General features: G+C 49.5%; 1 protein-coding gene across 2 annotated transcripts in view; it reads right to left on the bottom strand.

Annotated features, from left to right (window-relative positions):
* LOC144099261 (beta-1,4-N-acetylgalactosaminyltransferase bre-4-like) overlaps positions 1–20,630 on the bottom strand; it is a 160,655-nt gene that overhangs the window by 125,690 nt on the left and 14,335 nt on the right. Inside the window, exon 1 of one of the 2 annotated variants that reach the window (XM_077632431.1) lies at positions 4,829–4,961. The exons of the other annotated variant lie outside the window; for it this stretch is intronic. The gene's annotated coding sequence lies outside the window, so the exon portion shown is untranslated. Of the gene's footprint in view, positions 1–4,828; positions 4,962–20,630 lie in introns of those variants that run through there. 2 annotated transcript variants of the gene reach the window in all.

The following is a 20,630-nucleotide window of genomic DNA, read 5'->3' as shown; positions in this document are numbered from 1 at the left end:
TTCAAAAGGTTCGCCTTCCGCTTGAATCCTTGAGCGAAACACGTACCTCTCGTAGACCTCATTCTGCTGCTCCTGACAGTACGCTTCAAACTTGCTCACAACCGTTGCATAGTCATTCTTGCTTTCTTCAGCCGAAAAAGTGAAGTTATTAAATACCTCAAGAGCGTCATCGCCGGCAACACTTAGCAGCAGCGCAGTCTTAGCAGCTTCCGTCCTTGGCTCCTTGGTCGATGCTGTTGCTTCCAAAAAGAGCTCGAACTTCTGCTTAAACAACGCCCACTTCTTCGCGATGTTCCCGGTCAGAAGTATCTGGTCGGGCGGCTTGAGTAGCTCCATTTTTCCTGGCTTGTAGGCGACGCCTTCGCGTTTCTTGTTCAAGCCACTGCTTGAGAGGCAGACAGTGACCCCACTTCTGACACCATGTAACGACCAAGTCACGCAAGAACAGAATGAACGTTTATTGATAGCAGCTGCTCGGTTTTATAGGGCAGGTCGATGTAGGCACGTGTTCGCGTCAACGGCAGCGGTCGGTTCGGGATGGGCTGGCACGCACAGCGCATGCGTATCATGTACGATACAGTCTCCTGCGTATAAACCAGGCACAAATGAGACCAACGGAGTAGTGTGGTAACAAAAGCGGGTAGCCCGGAAACAGAAGGAATAAAAATTACGGAGGGCACCTAAGACTACTTACGTGCTTTGAATGCGAGAGAATGGCTCCTTAAAATTTATTTCATTTTTATTTTTTTCTCTTGCTTTCTAATGGCACAGCTCCTCATAGAAGACGGTCGTAGAGCAACGCACATACTATAGGTTCACCTTTGTTCGTCAAGAAGCAAGGCGGCTTAGTGGCCTACGAGCTGCGTGCTCGCCTAGCAATCTGAAAGTCCCGGGTTCGATTCCCCCCTTATTTTATGACCCCTAGTTCCTAAGTGGCTGGCGCGAACAAGTCATGAATTCTAACACTTGCCACCCGAAAACTTCCTCGACAATACGCTTCAGTCGGGCTGCTAAAAATCAGCTGCGGGAATATATTTCTCTAAATGTAGGTACACCTCGCTGTCCGGGAAGAAGGGACTAATCCCAGTGCGAACGTTACGGAGCGAATTCTCTCAGTGAAGGCACAGAAAAAAAGTTTCAGAAAATGTAGCCTTTGTTATAGGCTTATAATTCTGGTATAAATCGTAACACATTTGTGCCTTCCCACACGGCTGATTTCAGCGCTGTCTTTCAAGCCATTTTTGAGAAAAAGGCACTGAAGAGTAAACATAAAAATTAGAAGTTAAGTAAATTGTAAAAAAAAAACTTTTCCATCAAATTCTAACTTTTCTCGCAAATACACCTTCTGTACGCCATAAAGGCCAAGTTTCATTAACGTAGACTTGATTGTCTGAATGCTCCGAAATATTTTCTGATTACTGCTTGCAAAGTCTCGCCCCACCTTATAATCAGGAGGATCCATTCTAACGGAAATGAAGCGGAATAAAGTGTCGAGCTCCCTACCTGGTTTCCCGCCGTTCGATTTCCCTCTTGGAGAGGTGCGCCTACTCCAGCAGAGTGCTCTATCCCCAGCTCACTATCGTTGTCGTTGACAAACCTGTGAAGATTCTGGGCATTGCGCATCGATTGGGCATACAAAAAAAAATGGAGCGGACACTAAGGTTCCGCCTTAAGGATATGACGCGACAGCGTTAACGACTTAATGCCCGTATATACAGCATTGACCATTCTCGACCTTACGATCATATGTCCTTGGTAGTCCTCACACCACTCCTTGCAGAGAATGGTACAGCGACTGAGGGATGCGCCACTGCCCTGCGATGGCAGGTGCTGCCACCGGTGGGCCCCGCTCGAACCAAGTTGCTGTTCCCGAGCAACCTCTCTCGATTAACCTTTAATTTCACTGCCATCTGCCGGGGTTGCTAGTTTGCCCCACAAGGTCAGGCAACCTAGGCTGCCCACCTAGGTTGCTTCTGCGGGGGTGGCTGCCTGGGCCACCTACGCCACCCTACTTGTCGCTCACAACGCCCGCCGAATTTTCTGCGTAACGTGGTCTTTAACGCTACTGCGTTGATGAAAAGTCCACATCACCTGCGTCATTTCAGACATCCAACCGGCCTGCCAGCTTGAAAAAAAAAACGAAAAATGATCGCCACGTGTATCACCGCAATTAACCTCGCGGTCCTCACCCTAAGGAACAACGGTGAAGGAACGGAAATAAACAGGGGTGGGAAAATGCGCTGCAAGTAACGTCAAACGTTCGAGCAGCTATAGACCTTGACCCATTCATCGAAGAAAGCGCTTGCGTAACACGCAACAAAGCAGAGCCGCAGAAGACAGGCGATCCGTACGCGGCCACGAAGAAAATGAATCGAAGGACAAGGTCGCCAACTACGAGCAGCAGCAGCCGCGCACAAAAGGCATCGGCTTCCATTCATTTTTTTCTCACAGCCGCAGCAACACAATGAAGAAGGCGGCGGCGGGGGAGGCCTATAAAACGCACGCACGGCGCAGTCGTAAATGGCGTCGCTATTATTCGCAGCTGTTTCCGAGCGCAGGCAATTACCCGTCAGCGGTTCCCTTTCGGCCTCACTTTTCTCGTGACAAGCGACGGACATAAGTGGGGTGGGGGGAGAAAGAAGACGGACGACGCTAATTATGCGCCCGCCCGGCGGCCTTAACAACGTGCGGGAGAAAAATTAAAAAGAAATGAAGGCCGCCGTCTCGTCACTGCCTTGGCTTTCGACTAGGGTCGATGTCGCTGATAGTAACGCGACGTTGACGCACAGCGCCTCTGCGCAAATGCGTTAGTCCATGAGGCTTGTTTCTAAACAGTGTTTCTATACAGTGAGGCTTGTTTCTAAACATCACCCCTGAACGTCCCAAGATCCCTGCAGATTGGTGAGGACTATCTTTTTAACAAAGAGGCGCAAAAAAAAAAAATGTCGAACAAACACGTTCAACCATGCGTGTTAACGAGGACCCGGGTTTCCCGCCTTCGAAAAATTTAGGACATATCGACACAGAAGGCAGCTGGCCGACTCCCACACCACCAACACGGGCGGTAGCTACACACAATTTCAATCATGTGCTGCTGTCCTAAAGCCTTACATTAGCGTCCGTACGCGTTCATAAGCCTACACACGGCAGCGCAATATGCGATACTAACTAGCTCGCAAAGTATCTCTACTTAGGTTTAGAATGCTGACGGCGCACAAAGGTGCCACACTCGATGGGGGAAAAAAAAACCCTGCTGGGCTGTGCATTTTTACACTTGCGCAACGCGGCAGCGAAGGCACAACCGACTCAAGTCCTAAACTCGTCGGATTTCTTCGTTTTTCTTTTCAGTTTCGATATATTCGTCTAACTTGTGTCCTGACAATGTACGAGTATATAGGCGCCGGCAACGACACTTGATGTGAGCGCCGGAAAAGGCACAACTGTACCAAGTTTTCTTAGTCTTTTTTTTTTCAGGCCGAGCGACACTCCGTATCGTTAAGCCTGTTTGACATGCAAGAGAAAACGCCCGCAATTTCTACCACCGCGGCATAAAAAAAAAAAAAAAATCTTTCGGGCCGTCGCGGCGGCTCGAGTAGCCAGAGCGACGAGGTTCCAACAAGTCCTAAATTTTTCGCCGCGACCAGCCGCTCAATCTCTCAATTCGCTCAGTCGCTTGCATGTGAACCAGCCTTTATAGAGAAAGAAATATTAGCGGTGTGGAAAACTCTGGCAAAGGGAACAAGCTGTTGCAAGAGCAGGGGTGCACGAAGTATGTACCGGATATAATCATGTAGCCTCTGTACGCGAGACTCATTAGTCGCATTTGTTCGGAAACCCAGCTCATTCGCCAAACATTCTCATTTGTCAGCAGATTAACGAAAGAGTGTTCGGTTGCGATGCACAACACTGACGCTACTTTGTGAGTGTGTGCTTGTGTGTGTGTAAACTACACGTAGGATAACCCTATATACTACAGCATTTTAATCTGCATGCAGTTACCGCGGCTGAATTCACATAACAGCAGCACGGGTACTATACGGCCCGGCAGAGCGCATAAAAGAAGCCCTAGTAGCGCAATGACCCTAAATACGCCCGCCCGCCACAATGCCTTAGCGGCTTTGGCATACGGCTGCTGACACCAAGGACGCGGGATCGTATATCTCGGCCGTGGCGGCCACATTTAGATGGAGACAACTTCCCGTCGCCCGTGCTATATATGACTGCACGTTAAAGAACCACAAGGGGGTCAACGTTAGAGACATTTAGAATACGGGGGTAATACCGGTTAGGAGGATAGGGGAATAGCGGAGCACCAATACGCATGCGCAGAACAATAAGTCTAGGGGCGTTATTCTCCTGCGCCTGCGCACTGGCGCCCCCTATCCCCTAACCAATAGGGTAGGTTTTTTTTCTGAAAGTCTCTATTAATCTCGAATTATACACTACACCGTCTCTCAAAGCCGATGTGCAGCTTTGCGACGCTCAATACTGCATAGTGTACCGTCACCTATATAAGCATGCCCATATCATGCGTGTCTTTTTCATTGCTAACCGCTGCGACAAAAAGCACTAGACTTAGAGACAAGGTACATACGAATTGTTCTACTGCTCGTCCGAGGCAAAGTGCGCTGACACATGAAAAAGCGTACCTGCGGCTCCGTTACGCCAACTGCACCCGAGGAGCAGGCTTCGCCTCGGCGCTGTGATATCAAGCGGCGCCACCTTTTGGAGATCGTAACAGCAGAGCACAGACAACGAAACTACCACGTGTACACGCCGCTGCTCCCGTTCAGAGAGGAAAAATAAGAGTATGGATACAGGTACTGACCGACTTTCGCAGCACAAAGCGCCGAGCCGCTGGCGCAACAGAAGCTGCACGTGCGGAGGCCACCGCAAGGGCGGAACCCCGTCCGACCTCGCCGATCCAGGCGCACACACACAAGGCCCAAGCCGCCACCACTACACGGGCCCGTCGCTCGGGCCGCGCTCCCGATACAATCGCACAGGTGACGAACTGTCACGCGTCCCGAGCGCAACAATGGGCCGTGAGGAGGCCCATATATCCTCGACACCGCCGAGGAGCGGAAGTCCCGACAGCGCTCACAGGCGTCGGCTTATAACAACTTCAAAAGCTTTGTCTTCAATCAAAGCATGAAACTCTGCGTGTATGTTGCGTTTGTTTGAATTTATTGTAGGAAACCGAGGTAATTGTACGTCACCCGATGCAAGCGACCACGTTAACGCTGCGACATACGCTACACTCTACCATCATAATAGAACGCTAATGATGGCAAGCACATATTTACCTTCATTTTAGAAAAAAAAAATCGGCGGTGGTTTAGCTTTGGTTAAACCTGGAGTGACACGATAGCTACAGCTGGCCGAGTAAAACTTGGTCATGTGACCAACCACGTGACGAACCACGTGGTCAGCCAAGGCGCCGCGCCGCCAGCAGCTGCTCCGCACCACGTGACCAAACGCGTGACAGCGTGGCGGCGCAGCCACTACAGCCCCTTGATAATATGATCAAGGGGCTTTAGCAGCCACAGGGTGACAGCGCCGGCGCCGCCGCGCTGAAGGGTCGAAATGCTACCGTAATGTATCTATAGCTATCGCTACAAAACAAACTAGCAACCTCCATCTCAACGGCTCGCATCTTTCATGCAAAGATCCCCGTGTACTGTGCGATGTCAGGGCACGTTAAAAAACCCAAGGAAGCCGAACTTCCGGAAGCCTTCACTACGACGTCTCTCATAGACTGAGTCGCTTTGGGACGTTAACCCCCCCAAAGAAAAAAAAAAAAAAACCTTTCCGCCGGATGAATGCTCGATACTATAGACTTAGTTATAGGTGCGCAAAAAAAAAAATCCCTTTCCGCCGGATGAATGCTCGCAGCGATAGGCTTAGTTATAGGTGCGCAAAAAAAAAAAAAAATCCCATTCCGCCGGATGAATGCTCGCTGCGATAAGCTTAGTTATAGGTGCGCATTTCAACTGGGGCTAATTACACAAATGTGACAAATTCTGTCACAAGTTATTGACAGTGACGTCAAAATAACGACACGATGAGACGTCACCACGTGACGCAACGAGGAATCAGCCAATTACAGCAGGCCGGCACCCCGAGTGCATTCGAGGGACCGTCTGCTAAATTTTTTGTAAAAAAAATAAGAAATAAGCAACGATGAAAATAACCAATATTTTATTTTGTCAAAACATTGTGTTTAAAGTTCGAAAATATTAAGCAAAACAAAAAGCGTTCGAAGTTGTGCTATTAAATTTACTGGTGGGTAACTTTTGGTGCCGCGGGGGTGTGCTGACGGCAGTAAAAAGGCCGCTTTGCACTAAAGCAGCTGTTTCACGCCTTGTTATTGCTTTTTGCGCGGCGTCTGGAATCGAGCTACTGTGCGGTTGACCCAAGTGCGCAGAAAAATTTCAACGAATGCAGTGAAGGCTACGTGCCTGCCAAGGGAACTTGCAAGGAGCGCACGGAACGAAATCGACGAAGACAGCTTGTTGAAGTCTGTGTTGTTCGGCTCTTTCGATCGACGACAAAAATGCCAAAAGGTGAGGTTTTGCAGTATGTGACGAGTGGTTGTTTGTTTCTTTCCCCTTGGGAAACAGAAGACGACCACGAAGTGACATTTGCTGGGAAAAATAAAGTGCTTTGCCAGCATAAGCGTGTCTTATTTATATGTAGCCGTGTGTCACAGAGGTGACGACGGCACCCACCCCTTCTGCGCACTAACTTTAAAATTGCCTCCAACACCTGCCGCACGCATTTGCTCACCGTCGGCTGTGCGATGCCGGCGTGCACCTTGCTACCAACGGCAGCCTTAAAGCCGCCCGTGGCAAAGAACCGCAGTGCACAAAGCACCTGCTGCCGCACCGACAGCGCGCTCGCACGCAAACCTCCCAGTTCCTCGGCGAGTTCGTCGCATAGCCACTCCACAGTCTGCTTCTCCAGTCGAAAAAGGCGTCGAAACAGCTCGTCCGGCAAGTGAAACGCGTCTTCGTGCGCCCTTCTTCGCCGTTGATCGCGCCAGCGCAGCTGCCTCAGCTGTATGGCCGCGTACACCGTCGCCATTTTCTGTCACAAACTAAACGGTAAAATTCAAAGCCTCAAAACTGTGACAAAAAACTGTCAATAAGCGCCTGCATAACTAGGTGTGCAACGTCATCACTTCTGCCATATCCGTGACGTCATCAGCAGCCACTCATGACGCAAAAAAAGCAATATGGCCGCTGGCCACAACCAACCAATAGGAGCGAGGCTTATTGACACCTTTGTGACAAGTTTTTTTACAATTTTCCTAATTGACAGTTACGTAATCTAGCCCCTGGTCTTGTACCATTGCCACCACAGGAGCACGACGTCAGTGTCTTAAGTCGCGCTTCAAGTGGAAACTCCCCGCGACGCGTCCTTAGTTTCCTCGTGAACGATGGGGAGCAAACAAGTGCGCCTTTCTACGACGCTTACGATAGTTTTGACGATCAGTATAATATAATTCTGTTTACTCGGATCTCTTGCATCGCTACATTCTCCCAGCACTGAGTGGCTGATCATTCGGCAATAACGGGGGCGACGCGGGGCCTCACCAAGTGACGAAGGTGGGAAATGAATGAATGAATGAATGAATGAATGAATGAATGAATGAATGAATGAATGAATGGTTTATTTAGAAAGGCAGGCTCGAGGCCGTCTGTTGGGAAACTGGGCTCTTAATGGAGAGAAAAGAATAGAATTGCAATAGCATCCTTATACGTTACTCCAGCCCTGTTATGTGGAAAGTTCCGCGTCATGCTCTGAGAGCCGTGGTCACTCTGGTCCCGAATGTGTCATAAGGAAGGAACGAAGGAAGGAAAAGAGCTTTAACGGAATAGGAGATGTCTGCCTGGTTGTCGGCCTGGCATGCTACTCCAGATGAGGGTGAAAGAAGAGAAGGGTAGAGAAGAGGATGGTGAAAAGAAAAGGAAAAGAAAGGGTGAATGGTGAAGTGGTTAGGGCGCTCGACTACTGATCCGGAGTTCCCGGGTTCGAACCCGACCGCGGCGGCTGCGTTTTTATGGAGGAAAAACGCTAAGGCGCCCGTGTGCTGTGCGATGTCAGTGCACGTTAAAGATCCCCAGGTGGTCGAAATTATTCCGGAGCCCTCCACTACGGCACCTCTTCTTCCTTTGTTCTTTCACTCCCTCCTTAATCCCTTCCCTTACGGCGCGGTTCAGGTGTCCAACGATATATGAGACAGATACTGCGCCATTTCCTTTCCCCCAAAACCAATTATAATTATAAAGCACACTTACGCACTCAAAAACACCCACACACACACACACAAAATTGTCAAGGAATGTCCACCAAACCCGTGTCTCTCAAAAACGCTAAAAATGATTTTGTCCCGCGCACACCTGAAGCCGCGTACCTCCAGGGTCCAAGGACATGCTCGATGAGCACGGGGTCATCCTGTCGAAGCCCTAAAGCACTTAAAAGTGTCTTGCGATGATTGTAGCGTTTGCGGTTTGGTTTACGGTTTATGGGGGTTTAACGTCCCAAAGCGACTCAGACTATGAGAGACGCCGTAGTGAAGGGCTCCGAGAATTTTGGACCACCTGGGGTTCTTTAACGTGCACTGACATCGCACAGTACACGGACCTCTAGAATTTCGCCTCCATCGAAATTCGACCGCCGCGGCCGGGATCGAACCCGCGTCTTTCGGGCCAGCAGCCGAGCGCCATAACCACTCAACCACCGCGGCGGCCACTGAAGCGTTTGCAGCGGGAGATCAAATGTGGCAGATCATCGGGCACACCACATGTGGGGCACAGAGGGATACATATTGCACCAATTTTATGTAAATAGAATTTAGTGAAGGCAACGTCCAGGCGAATTCGGCGGAGGCATTTTTGATCACGTCTAGTTATACTGCGTGGCATGCGGAAGTCACAAGTGGGGTCAATACGAAGAAGGGGTCTGTATTGATGTTCCGGATCACACCACAAAAAGCGTTGCGTGTGCCAGGATTTTGTAGATAGAAGTCTCGCGCCATCACTGCGAGAAAACGGTATAGGTAGGAGCAAGGTGGTGTCGCCATGCGCCGACCTCGCTGCACCGTCAGCGTGATCGTTGCCTGCAAGGCCACAGTGAGCGGGTAACCACTGCAACACCACACGATGGCCAAGCTCACAGGCCTCGGAGTGGAATCTCTTTAAGTCATCGATGATCAGCTCTTGAAGGCTTCCCGATGACTTTATGGATTGCAATGCAGCCCGAGTGTCACTGAAAATAACCCACGCTGTTGGGGGTTGTTGAAGAATGTAAGTGAATGCTGCTCGCAGAGCAGCCAGCTCGGTAGCAGTAGTTGAGGTGCGATGACTTAGTAACGCCGAAATCGTGGTGCGCGTTGACGGAACCCAGACGCCAATCGCTGATGAGACTGATGTGACAGAGTCATCAGTGTAGGTGTGATGGTACGGACTGTAGCATCCATAAATGTGTTCAAGAGCAAAATATTTAAGTGCAGGACCGGGGGTGTTTGCTTTTCTTTTGATGCCAGGAACTGTTGCCTTAATATGCCGTGCTGTGTACCTCCAAGGTGGGAGGAGGTCGTGACAGGGCGCTGGTAGTGTAGTAGGAGAATGTCAGAAACTTCCTCTATGCAGTGCGCTGCGAGTGGATGGTGAGGTACACGAGCCACGAACCGCATCTTGGCACGAAGCAACTCCTGGGTTATCCGTACTGATGCAGATAGACGTCTGCTCTCTGCTAGAGTACCCACCGTGGAGGTGGTCTTGGGCAGACCAAGGCAGATTCTCAAGGCCTTGGCTTGCATAGCTTCAAGGAGTTTGATATTTGTTTGTGAGATACCCTGAAGAGCTGGGAGACTGTAGCATAGGAGGCCTTCACACAGCGCACCATATAGCCGTAGTAATGAAGGTGTAGAGCAGCCTTTTCTGGTGGTGGAGAGCATACGAAAGATAGAGGCGTAAGAGCAGAGCTTGATTTTAAGCTGTTGTACATGTGGGGACCATGACAGTGACCTGTCAAATGTCACCCCTAGGAATTTACGGCTTGTAACCTATGGTATTGGGGTACCAGAAACTTTCAGCACGTAGCGTGAAAGATTGCGCCCCGAAAATGCAATTGCTGAGGTTTTACCTGGCGACATGACGAGACCGCGCTTACTTAAAAACGATCTATGCAGCCTATTATTGCCCTCTGTAATCGGGCATGCACAATGCGCCTGTTGCGTCTGGAACACCATATACAGATGTCATCCGCGTAAAGGGAGATTTAAACTGTAGGAGGCAAGCATTTTTCCAAGCCAAGTGAGATACTGAAAAGGGTGGGACTTAAAATCCCCCCCCCCCCCCCCCCCCCGAAGGACTCCGCGAGATATCTGATGCAGAGCTGTGTCACCTTCACTTGTTGACATGAAAATCGATCTTTCGTGCAGATAATCGCACAGCCAGTTATACATCCGTCCACAAACGCCAACTGACTGTAAGGCTGAAAGAATTGCTTCATGTGTGACGTTTCAAATGATGCCTTCACGTCAAGAAACACAGCAATCATCATAGACCGCTCTTTTTTGCTGCGTTTAACACAATTTGTGAGGGCAATAACGTTGTCAATTCTGCTGCGTCCTTTACGGAAACCGGACATGGCCGAAGGGTAAATATCTCTGTCAGGTTCCAGGTAAGGCGGGAGTGTACCATTTTCTCCATCAGCTTTCCGACGCAGCTTAGAAGCGCATTGTGGCTGTAAGAGTTTAAGTCAATTGATGGTTTTCCAGGCTTGAGGATAGGTATCACACGCGCACGCTTCCAACACGTTTCAAGACGGCCGGTCTCCCAGGAGGTGTTATAAACTGCGAGCAGCTGAACCTTGGCCTTATTTCTCTGATGACAAAGGGCAGTGTAGCTTACATCGTAGTCCTGGGCACGATTTTTTATTGGTAGCTGCCAAAGCAAGAAGTCTTCTGACCCGGCTTCACCTAATACTGCCCTGGGCAGTATTAGGTGAAGGGGTAAAGCTTTGGAGAGGCAATGGCACCGATGTGGCCCTTAATCGAGCTGTGGTCTTAGAACAGAAAGCCTCCGCTGCATCGAGACGAGAAATATTGGCATTTACAGCTACGCAGTCAAAAGGACTTAGTGGGGCGGGCTGGCTACTGAGAAGAGCGCAATAACAATGTCGAAGATGACTACTGAGGCCGCGTACAATTCTCCATATCTTAGAAAGAGGCTCTCGGGGATCAAGCTTCGCACAAAAGGATCGCCATTCCCGTGTTGCCAGCTTGTCCAAATGACGTTGAACATGTTTCTGTGCGCGCCTAGCAACCCTGATGTCTTCTCTATAACTTGTTCTGCGTGCTCGTCTCTCTGATCTGCAGCGAATTGCTCGAAGTCGCTCATATTCACCATCTGCAGTTGAGTGCACTTTTTATAGCGTTGTAACCTTAGTGCTGGACGTTTTAGCACGTGCTATAGTATCGATGGATCTTTCATAATTGAGGTTTGAGAGGTCCACTTTTTCAACTGTGTTTTTCAACTGTGGTGCGTGTGTTTGGTTAAGGGGACAGAATCACTCACAAACCGTTTGCTATACCGAAGTCTTCATCCCCATTCCCGACTGCCTGACGTCACGTGATAGCAGACAGAGACGAAAAGCATGCAAAGGGTGCTTTTACTTCCAACAGCACGAAACAGCAGAAAAGGGTAAGTCAGCGACTACTGTGTTTGTTATATACTGCCTTTCTTGAGGGAAAAAATTCGTTTTCTGGTGCCCCCACGCCATGCCATCGAAGTATCCGCGGTTTTCTTTGCAATCATGTGCGTACGCTTTGCTGATTTAGATAGCAGCACAAATGGCGCTCATTAGAAACGGGCTCGCTCCAAAATTCAGTTTCCGTTATTGAAGGTATCAAACTCGTCGCCATGAACGTTTGCGTGTGATCACAAGCGGAACACGCTCCAAATAATGACACTTGCGAGCTTATGACATATGCCAGTCTGCAGACGAACAACGACAGCCTGCACAGTACCAACACGAATGCCCCCATTTCTGCACTCTAGAAAGGATGGAGCAAAAATAGAGCAGGCCACTGTCTAGCGCACTCCGTTTTATAAAAAACAGTGCGTTACAGGACTCCCTTTCTGCTCCCATTTAGGTGTATATATAAGTGTTTAGAGTATGGATACACGGCGAGAGAAACCAAAACCAACACGCGGAAAAGCAAAAGCTGGTGCATTCGAATATGAATCGTATCTGTAGCTTGCATGTCACGTGCCGTGATTAGCAAAGGCACTTTGGTTCTCCGAATACAAGAAATAGAAGGAATTGCAGAGATGACGCAAGCAAAAACTCGGCATACCAGACTACCAGAAGAACAAAATGCAGCGAATCTTCCTAGACAGACACGTAAAAAAAATCCTGCATTAGAGAAACCACGCAGACTTTACAGCAGGGCAATGCGTTGAATTCAAGCAATAACAACCCATCAGACGTGCCCGTCTCCCGCGTCATGCAAGCGAATACCCTCGTCCAACAAAACAGAAACGGGTCACGCATGTGTTCGGCAACCTTCCATCAAAGGTAGTTATCACGATACAGACACGGGAGAAAGAAGAGAAGAACCAGGCTAATAGACTCTCGCGCACCGCCCAGTCCTCCGTGCGCATAATAATAATAGGCGACGTCGCTCAGTTCAACGCCCCGCCGCTTGCGTCGCCGTCGTCGCTGAAGCAGAGACACGAAGTGGACGAGGGTATCGAGCCACGATTGACGGGGGGCGCTAGGCGTGGGAGCCGCCAAGACACGGCGACAAGGAATAATGGGGACGCGCGACGGAGCGGAGGTCGCCGGCACATGTCGACATTCCAATTTCGACGGGACGAGCCCAAGGACGGCAGCCGAAGAGCACAGGGTGCTGGCAGTCGCTGCGCACCTGGCGGTCACTGATGGAACTTTATTATGCTTGTGCTTTCGCCTAGCAGATGAACTTCTGCAAGGCAGCACGGTGGCAATAGTGCGCGCTAAACGCGACAGGATGAGAGAAAGAGAAAGGCTCTGCACCGCATAAAGAGGCAGAAAAAAAAGTACTTTAGGCAGGTTGTAAAGTGCACCCACGTGCTACTCTGCGTTTGAAAGAGAATTTAGGGATAAGAAGGCGGTAATAGAAAGGTACACCAAACAGCGTTTAAATGAAAAAAAAAAAATTGGCAGTGGCTTAGCTCGGCTATGCCACGGTATACGTACCGAAAGCTAAGGCATAGCTTGATTAGCCTTGGCAAATCATGATTGCAAGTCCAGGTTAGTCTGGTTGTCTGGCAAGCTGTTGTCACGTGGTTAGTCACGCGATTGGCCACGTTACCAGTCACGTGGTTGGTCACGTGGTGCGGTGCGACCACGGTGGGACTGCGAGCACTGGGAAACTGCGAGTTCGTGGCCAATGTCGCTTTCGCTACAAAAAGCGCGGCGAGACGGTAAGGTTGCAGTCAGAATAAAACACTGCGGGCTGGCTTCCCTGTTCAAACCCTTGAAATGGCGTTATGTAACGGAAATAGAAAGGCTTGCTGCCTTTATGCGCATGCGCGGAAGTACACACGCCGCACAAGCATTACATAGACGGCGAGCTACTGACTTAAAATGCGAAAAAAAAAACACCTAACGATCATGCGAAAGAAGGAACCGTGAACGAATGGTACCGTATCCGCGCTGTTGGTTTGGTGACATTCCGCGAAGTGATGAGAGGAATTGAATGCGTCCGATTACCTAATACTTGACACCAAGTTGTCCGCCAACTTCCGAACAACAGCCTGCCAATCAAGACGGCGGCATCAAGCTACCACGGCTTGCCTCGACTATTCACTCGGGGCAGGACGGATGACAGGGGGAGAAGCGACGGTATGCGGCACCGCGCATTCCGTCGCCTGTAAACGATTAAGCCAACCAAACTAGTGAGGCATGCGTTAAAAACACTTTTTGTCCCTTCTTCCAAAGTGACGCCAGCCTGGCCGCTATAACGTAAAACCCTCCTGCGTCAGTTCCGGCCAGTCAGGCTGACGAAAATAAGCACTTCACCCGAGTGCTTTCCGGCGGAAAATTTCTCTGTCGCTCCCTTTTTCTTTCTTTTTTTTTATGCAGAGACAAATGTGTGTTCGAGCTCAACGTCAACCGAACCAGCGACAACACGCGCGCCTCGACCGGAACGATACGGCAACGCTGAACAAAGCACAGCTCGCCCATTCATGCGCTTAATTAAGACAAAGGCTCATGGTGGCCGAATTCTGCGCGTTTCTATACCCCAGTATTTGAAGACACGAAACTTTAAAGTGCGTGTAAGCACTCGTTTCTGTCGTTTCCACCGCTTCTCTTGCACGTTCTCTAGCGGAACTATAGTTTTACGAGAATAGTTTAAGGGCTGAAATGCACCTGACCGCAGCAAAATTTCAAAGCGAAGAGCCACAGTGCTGCAGGGCCTCGCCCATGTACTGAAATTTCCGCACATGCACGTTTAAGAACCCCGGCCAGTCTTGATTAACCCACAGCTCTCCGTTGTGGCGGGTAATGCAGTCCACTTCGGGGTAAAAACGTGAAGGAGTATTGCAAGGGGAGACCCACTTTGCTGAACAACGTGTCGATAAGCGGATTTGTTAACGTGCGAGTGGCTGTGGTCATCAGTGGCAGGATTCAGCCGACACCACCAAGTCTAGGTGGTGCTGTCTGAAACCCGCCAGTCTAGGCGGTGCTGGTTTCGCGTGTGTGCGATTCCCGGCAACGACAACCGCAGTCGCCCATGCACAAATCCGTTTGTCGAAACACTGCCCAAAAAACTGTGTATCCACTCTTTCCGCTAGCTCAAGTTCGTCCTCGAAGAACCACCTCCCATCATCCTATCTTCTTTCATAGTAATAAGAGAGTAATAAGGGCGTAATAAGGGCGTAATAAGGGCAGCAAGATAGCAATAATGGGGTAATAAGAGAATCTACTGTGTTGCCTTGGCGTATAAAGTTTCTTCGAATCAATTAATACGGAGCGTCTGATATTGTTTACAGGCTAAAGACATCCTCAATCAAGCAGCTAGGCTTCAGTTAAGCGTGGCCGCCCTCAACACGAAAGACCCACAAATAGCACACCACATGCAGGTATAGAAAACTATCAAAAGCATCTAGAGACCCCGCGGGAATCGTTTGTAATAAAATTTCCCTTCCCACGGCGGCGCGCCGATCGGAGCAGCAGCCAAATGCACCACAATGAATCCGCTCTGCTTCCCTAGATGCAAAACGCCGATAAAGAAAAAACAAACAAGAATCACCAAAGAAACAAATGATTGAACTTCTATTTATATATACACACCATAGCACCGTGGGTTTCTCTTACTCTAATCGCGTCTCCGGCATATATACTATATAAGGCTTTGAGTGCTAAAACTACGCTATAATTAAGACCTCCCCCCCCCCCCCCCCCCGTTTTGCTCCCGCAGGCAGACTAAAAGGGAAAAATTTGGCCGCTATGGGCATGCGACGTTTATTTTATTTTTGAAAACTGAGATAAGTACAAGGAAACTGCGTACAAAATGGTACTGAACCCATAGCCAAGGCTAGCAAGGTTTAAACAGATAGAACTCTTGGTTAGAGAAAGCCGAAAAAGGTTAAAACGAAGCCGCAACAACTCCACTACCCATAAGTTGCGTTTCTTGTTACTGATAGGCCCGTAAAAGCGAGGATTCTAGCTGCGAGTTTCCGTCACTGATGGTTTCGTTTTTCAGCAGGATTACCGCCGAAGCGGGAAAGACAAGACATACGCTGTCAACCTTGATTCGAAAACAACGACCCTTTTTATATCTGCCCTAGAGCTTGGCGGGAGAAACCAACCCAGACTCGAGGCATTGGTGTCTTATTTCGAAGCTGCGTATACGCCAGAAAACTGGGATCTAGAACTAAGCCGTCACACGAATACACGAAGTCAGGAACAGTGCGCTGAGCCCAATTTCCAGACCACCGCGTTAGCGACATCGCGGATTAGAATTAAAGACGCAGCAGCCACATTAAGGAGGTTAAATGTCAACACTACCGACTGCTGCGCGATGTCGCTGCACCTTAGCTAACAGAAAGTAATACGGAAGCCCCGACTATACAGTATAGCAGTAGTAGAACAACTTTATTCGTCGGAAAGTGTGATGAAGACAATCACGGGATATTCGGATTAAAGTTTATGGTGGGATCTCTTCCAGATTGAATGGCAACTGGCTACACAGCACAGCCTTAGAGCGACCTCTTAGGCCCTGCTCGGCGCGCACAGTTCTATACCTCCAGAACCCAGCTGGACAACGCAGTCCCCCACAGGTCATATCCTATCAGAATCAAATATCAAGAATCACATACTTGATACCTTACATGCCACTGAAAACTAAGGAAACAGCGGACATAAACACAATAATCCCTAAAGCCTATAAACTGCTGCAGCCAGGAATCGCAACACGATCCAACAGCTAACAGAAACTCATTTAACCTCCCAGTCGGAAAGAATTTCATCAACAACGACAGGTAGATTTGTGTTAGAAAAAGCCAACATAGGTTACCAGAATACGCATCACATCTATCGAAACATTCCAAATCACTTACACAAACAGCTACAAGTGAAACAAGTACCTAGGAACATGCATCAGGTGCCTGATCAGGACAGCTAGGAGGAGGGCAAGAGCTAAAGCGATCCAGAAGCACTTCTCTCAACCCAACGCAGTAAGCGTTGATGCTGCAGAATACTCGAATGACAACGCTTTTTCTATTGCGCTATAGTCGACCACACTGGAAAACTGGTCAGTGACGCCTCCAGTTAGAAACAGGAGCAGAAGAAGCTGTCATAGCTACGTTTATTGCTGCAACCAATTCCAAAATTATAATAAGCAACTCTAAAATGGCAATACGGCGCTGTGAGAGAGGCTCCGTGTCCTATTAAGCAGTCAGAATTATATCCAAATTACCGCCAAAAAATTAAGACCAATTAAACTGGTACGGGATCCAGCTCACTCCGGCAGCCGGGCAGCGGACGAATGGAATCTCCGATCGGCTATAGAGAGAATAATCTCGTACCATGAAATTGATTTCCACTACAGAAACAAATTCCCTCCCCCTCACATCCCGCTCAACACAAGGTGCAGTATTACGGAGACAGTTACAAATAGGAACCTTTATTAAGCCGTACATTTATTCCAAATTCGCCGCGGACGAATTCAGCCCGGACGGGACACCCAAAGCCACTCACAACACTCGACTGTATACGGCGCCCGACCGATCTCGCGCGCCCCTCAGGGACGTTAAACCCCCACGTGCCAGCGTTAAGCGCGTTAAGCCCACCCACTGGGTACGCACGGCTACCCAAAAGTTACAACGGGCTTGCGGATTATGCATGCCGAGATACAGAAGAAAAAAAAAGGATACCACGTGCGATTACGAAATGAGATAGGAAGCGAAACGAATCGGGGTGAGGGGCGGTCGATATCTATGCAGGCGCCAACCCGAGCAAGCGCACAGCGATTCCTTTCACGACACGGGCCAATTATACGGAGGCGACAATTTGCATGCAAAGACGTCCAGCGGCGACACCACACCCCGTGGTAATTCCGAAACTGCGCGTTCGTGCTCCATTGATCGCCGTCGACCCCTGGCGCCTTTGCGCTGTTCCAAGAGCTGCGCTTTTGCGCACAGGCCTCAGTGAGGTCAGCTTCAAGCGCGTAACGATATCTGTATTCGGTTTATTGGAAGCACTATCTTAGCACACCTGGCATACACAAAAACCACGGCGTTAGTCGACAGCATTATTATTACTGCTATTATTATTATTACATTCAACCTCGATATAACGAAGTTGAAGAGGCTCGGCGATTACTTCGTTATTGTCGTAGCTTCGTTATAGCCCGTGTTGAACGAGCCTCCAAGGGCAATCGTCATTCCTTCGTTGTATCCATTATTTCGTTATACACCGTTTAGATATAACGCGGCTCGATTGTACTGTTATAATCATTTTCATGCCGCAATGAGCAGCCTGGCCAAAGAGGGCGGCCGAGCACTGGGTCAGGGCAAGGCTTGGCTTTGGTTGCTGTTCTGCGGTAAATGAAAAATACCGTTTCTTTTTTTATTTCCTTCGCCTACATTCGAGCAAGGTGGTATAAAGGACGAAATTCACCACACGTGCCGCGCAGTTTTATAGTGGCCTTCGCGCATGAGCGCGCACAGAGATGGGAACACATGCACACAGAACAGCGTACTACATATGGCACAAACATCGGTTCATCCACGAAGCACAGGTGCTTACTTCCCCTTCCCATCCGAGGTGATACCTCGCGTACAAACACAAATGAAAGAATTAAGGCGGGATGTTCTATTTCACACGGCATTAGTCCACAAAAGCAGTAATCGAATGGGCGCAGCTGCTAGAGGATCGTAAAAACAAACAAACTCGAGCACAATAATGACTCGTATACAGTGTATACACTGCTATTCTATTGTTACCGCCGCACAAGCTCACATAAAAAAAAGAAGTCATTCAAACTTTTCCTCCTTAGAACAAGCTAGATAAAAAAAATGTATGTGCTTGCCAATAGAGTAGCATTCCGAACCCCAATAAAGGGCGGATATATAGCTATGGGGGTCGGGAAAACTAGGGCAGACAATAACACCCGAGTGAGTGCAGGAGATAGGGGGAGCATGACGAGGGAAAGGGAAAGGGCACTTCGCAACAAGCCTGGCCCGGTGCGATATATCCGCAGAGCGGTCGTTAAACAGACGCAGTTCGGCCGAAAACGACTTGGCCCTCACGTGTGGGGAATGAACGAGGTGTAAGTTCGGAGAAGCCGAGGGGCCGAACCAACCAACGCGAAGGCGCGCTCAGGGGAACTTCGCACGGCACGGCCGAACAACGTCGAACTCCGCGTAACTATCCGACCGGAAGTGGAGTAAAAGGAACGCTGATCTGCTCGCCCAATATAGGGGCGCGCCTTGGAGCGCTTTCAACGGCATCGATCCTGATTACCGGTGGGTACAAAGCCCGGTCATTTGGCAGCTCTTCTGAACGGGTATACCGGCGTTTAAATGGCGGCGACACATTGATCCCTCGAGACCCGACACACACAACAGCAAAGAGCGACGCTGAAATTAGGTTGTCGCTGTTTGGTTTGGTTTGGTTTATGGGGGTTTAACGTCCCAAAGCGACTCAGGCTATGAGGGACACCGTAGTGAAGGGCTCCGGAAATTTCGGCCACCTGGGGTTCCTTAGCGTGCACTGACATCGCACAGCACACGGGCCTCTAGAATTTCGCCTCCATCGAAATTCGACCGCCGCGGCCGGGATCGAACCCGCGTCTTTCGGGTCAGCAGCGGAGCGCCATAACCACTCAGCCAGCGCGGCGGCTGGTTGTCGCTGTATACGTCGGATAGGACGTAAACAAAAACGCGGATACGTAAGTTTGGAACCGACTCCGCAACAAACAAAAACATCCCATGATTCGATGTTGAGTATTAACACGGCACCGGAGCTATGCCAAGAAAAACACAGGCTGCACATGAAATCCAGAACACTGAGCACAAGTTTCTCGATAGTGCTCGTATCAACACAGTTAGATCATAGTATAAATTCGGTATTAACCGTGGTGCCCAAACAACCGGCAAGCACTTAGTGCTTAGGTTGAATAGGAAATGCTAACTCATGTGGTGCCAAATGGAAATGAATCAATTATGATTTCATTTGACAGTAGCACGTAAGTCGTGGAGCACACACGCACTGCTTTTACTGGCACGGCACAAACAATGACTCGGAAACGATTTCAACGGCTTCTTATATGCGACGAGGGAGCCTTAGTGAGAAATAATAACTGCTGTTGTGAGAAGTAATAACTGCTGTTGTGAGAACTAATAACTGCTGTTATGACCGGGAAGCCTTCCCAGGTTTTCAACTCTAAGCGCTCAACGCGGCTACGACTGGGCGGAGGGTTTACGTAGTGAACCGCGACCTTTACCATATGGTGCGCGCCAGACACCCGCGCCGTACGGGATGGCAGGAGGCTGAACTTAAGAAGTATGCCTCGCGTGTCAACCACCGTCGATACCGCCGGACCTACGTTTTCTCGAGTTTAGACGAACAGCCCATCCGCGCCGCTCTCGTAAAGTTCACCATGCTCCTGGAGCGTAAGGATCACCATGCATCCTGGGAACTGCTAATGGTGTTATGTACGCCGGCAACGGGGGCCGACTTAAGGTGAGGACAACGACAGGCCCTTTGCATGCGGGCAGCCACGCTTATGTTTTGCTACTGTTTTATAAGTAAACTCCATGTTCCATCCTCACTCTCTCCTCTCTCTAAATGGGCTACGACCCGTCGCAGAAAAAATCACTCCAGCTCCCGATATGAACGGAGATGGTTTGCGAAAACTGGCTCTCTGTCCTCGAGTCGAGGAAGGCGCACGGAAGGCCCAGCTACCCGCAGCTCCGGTCCAAAAACCACCACACGGGCACTAGACACTGCGCAGCGCAAAGCATCACCGCTATAAATACGGCCAGCTAAGCCTTACGACGTTGACCAGCGACCGCCTCGCTACTCAGAAACGCCTTTGCGCTTACAGGCAATCCACGTATATA

This window comes from Amblyomma americanum, chromosome 7 (assembly GCF_052857255.1).
Source record: "Amblyomma americanum isolate KBUSLIRL-KWMA chromosome 7, ASM5285725v1, whole genome shotgun sequence".
Lineage (NCBI taxonomy): Eukaryota > Metazoa > Arthropoda > Arachnida > Ixodida > Ixodidae > Amblyomma > Amblyomma americanum.
The sequence above is the reverse complement of the archived record's forward strand: the minus strand, read 5'-3'. Positions and strand labels throughout refer to the sequence as shown.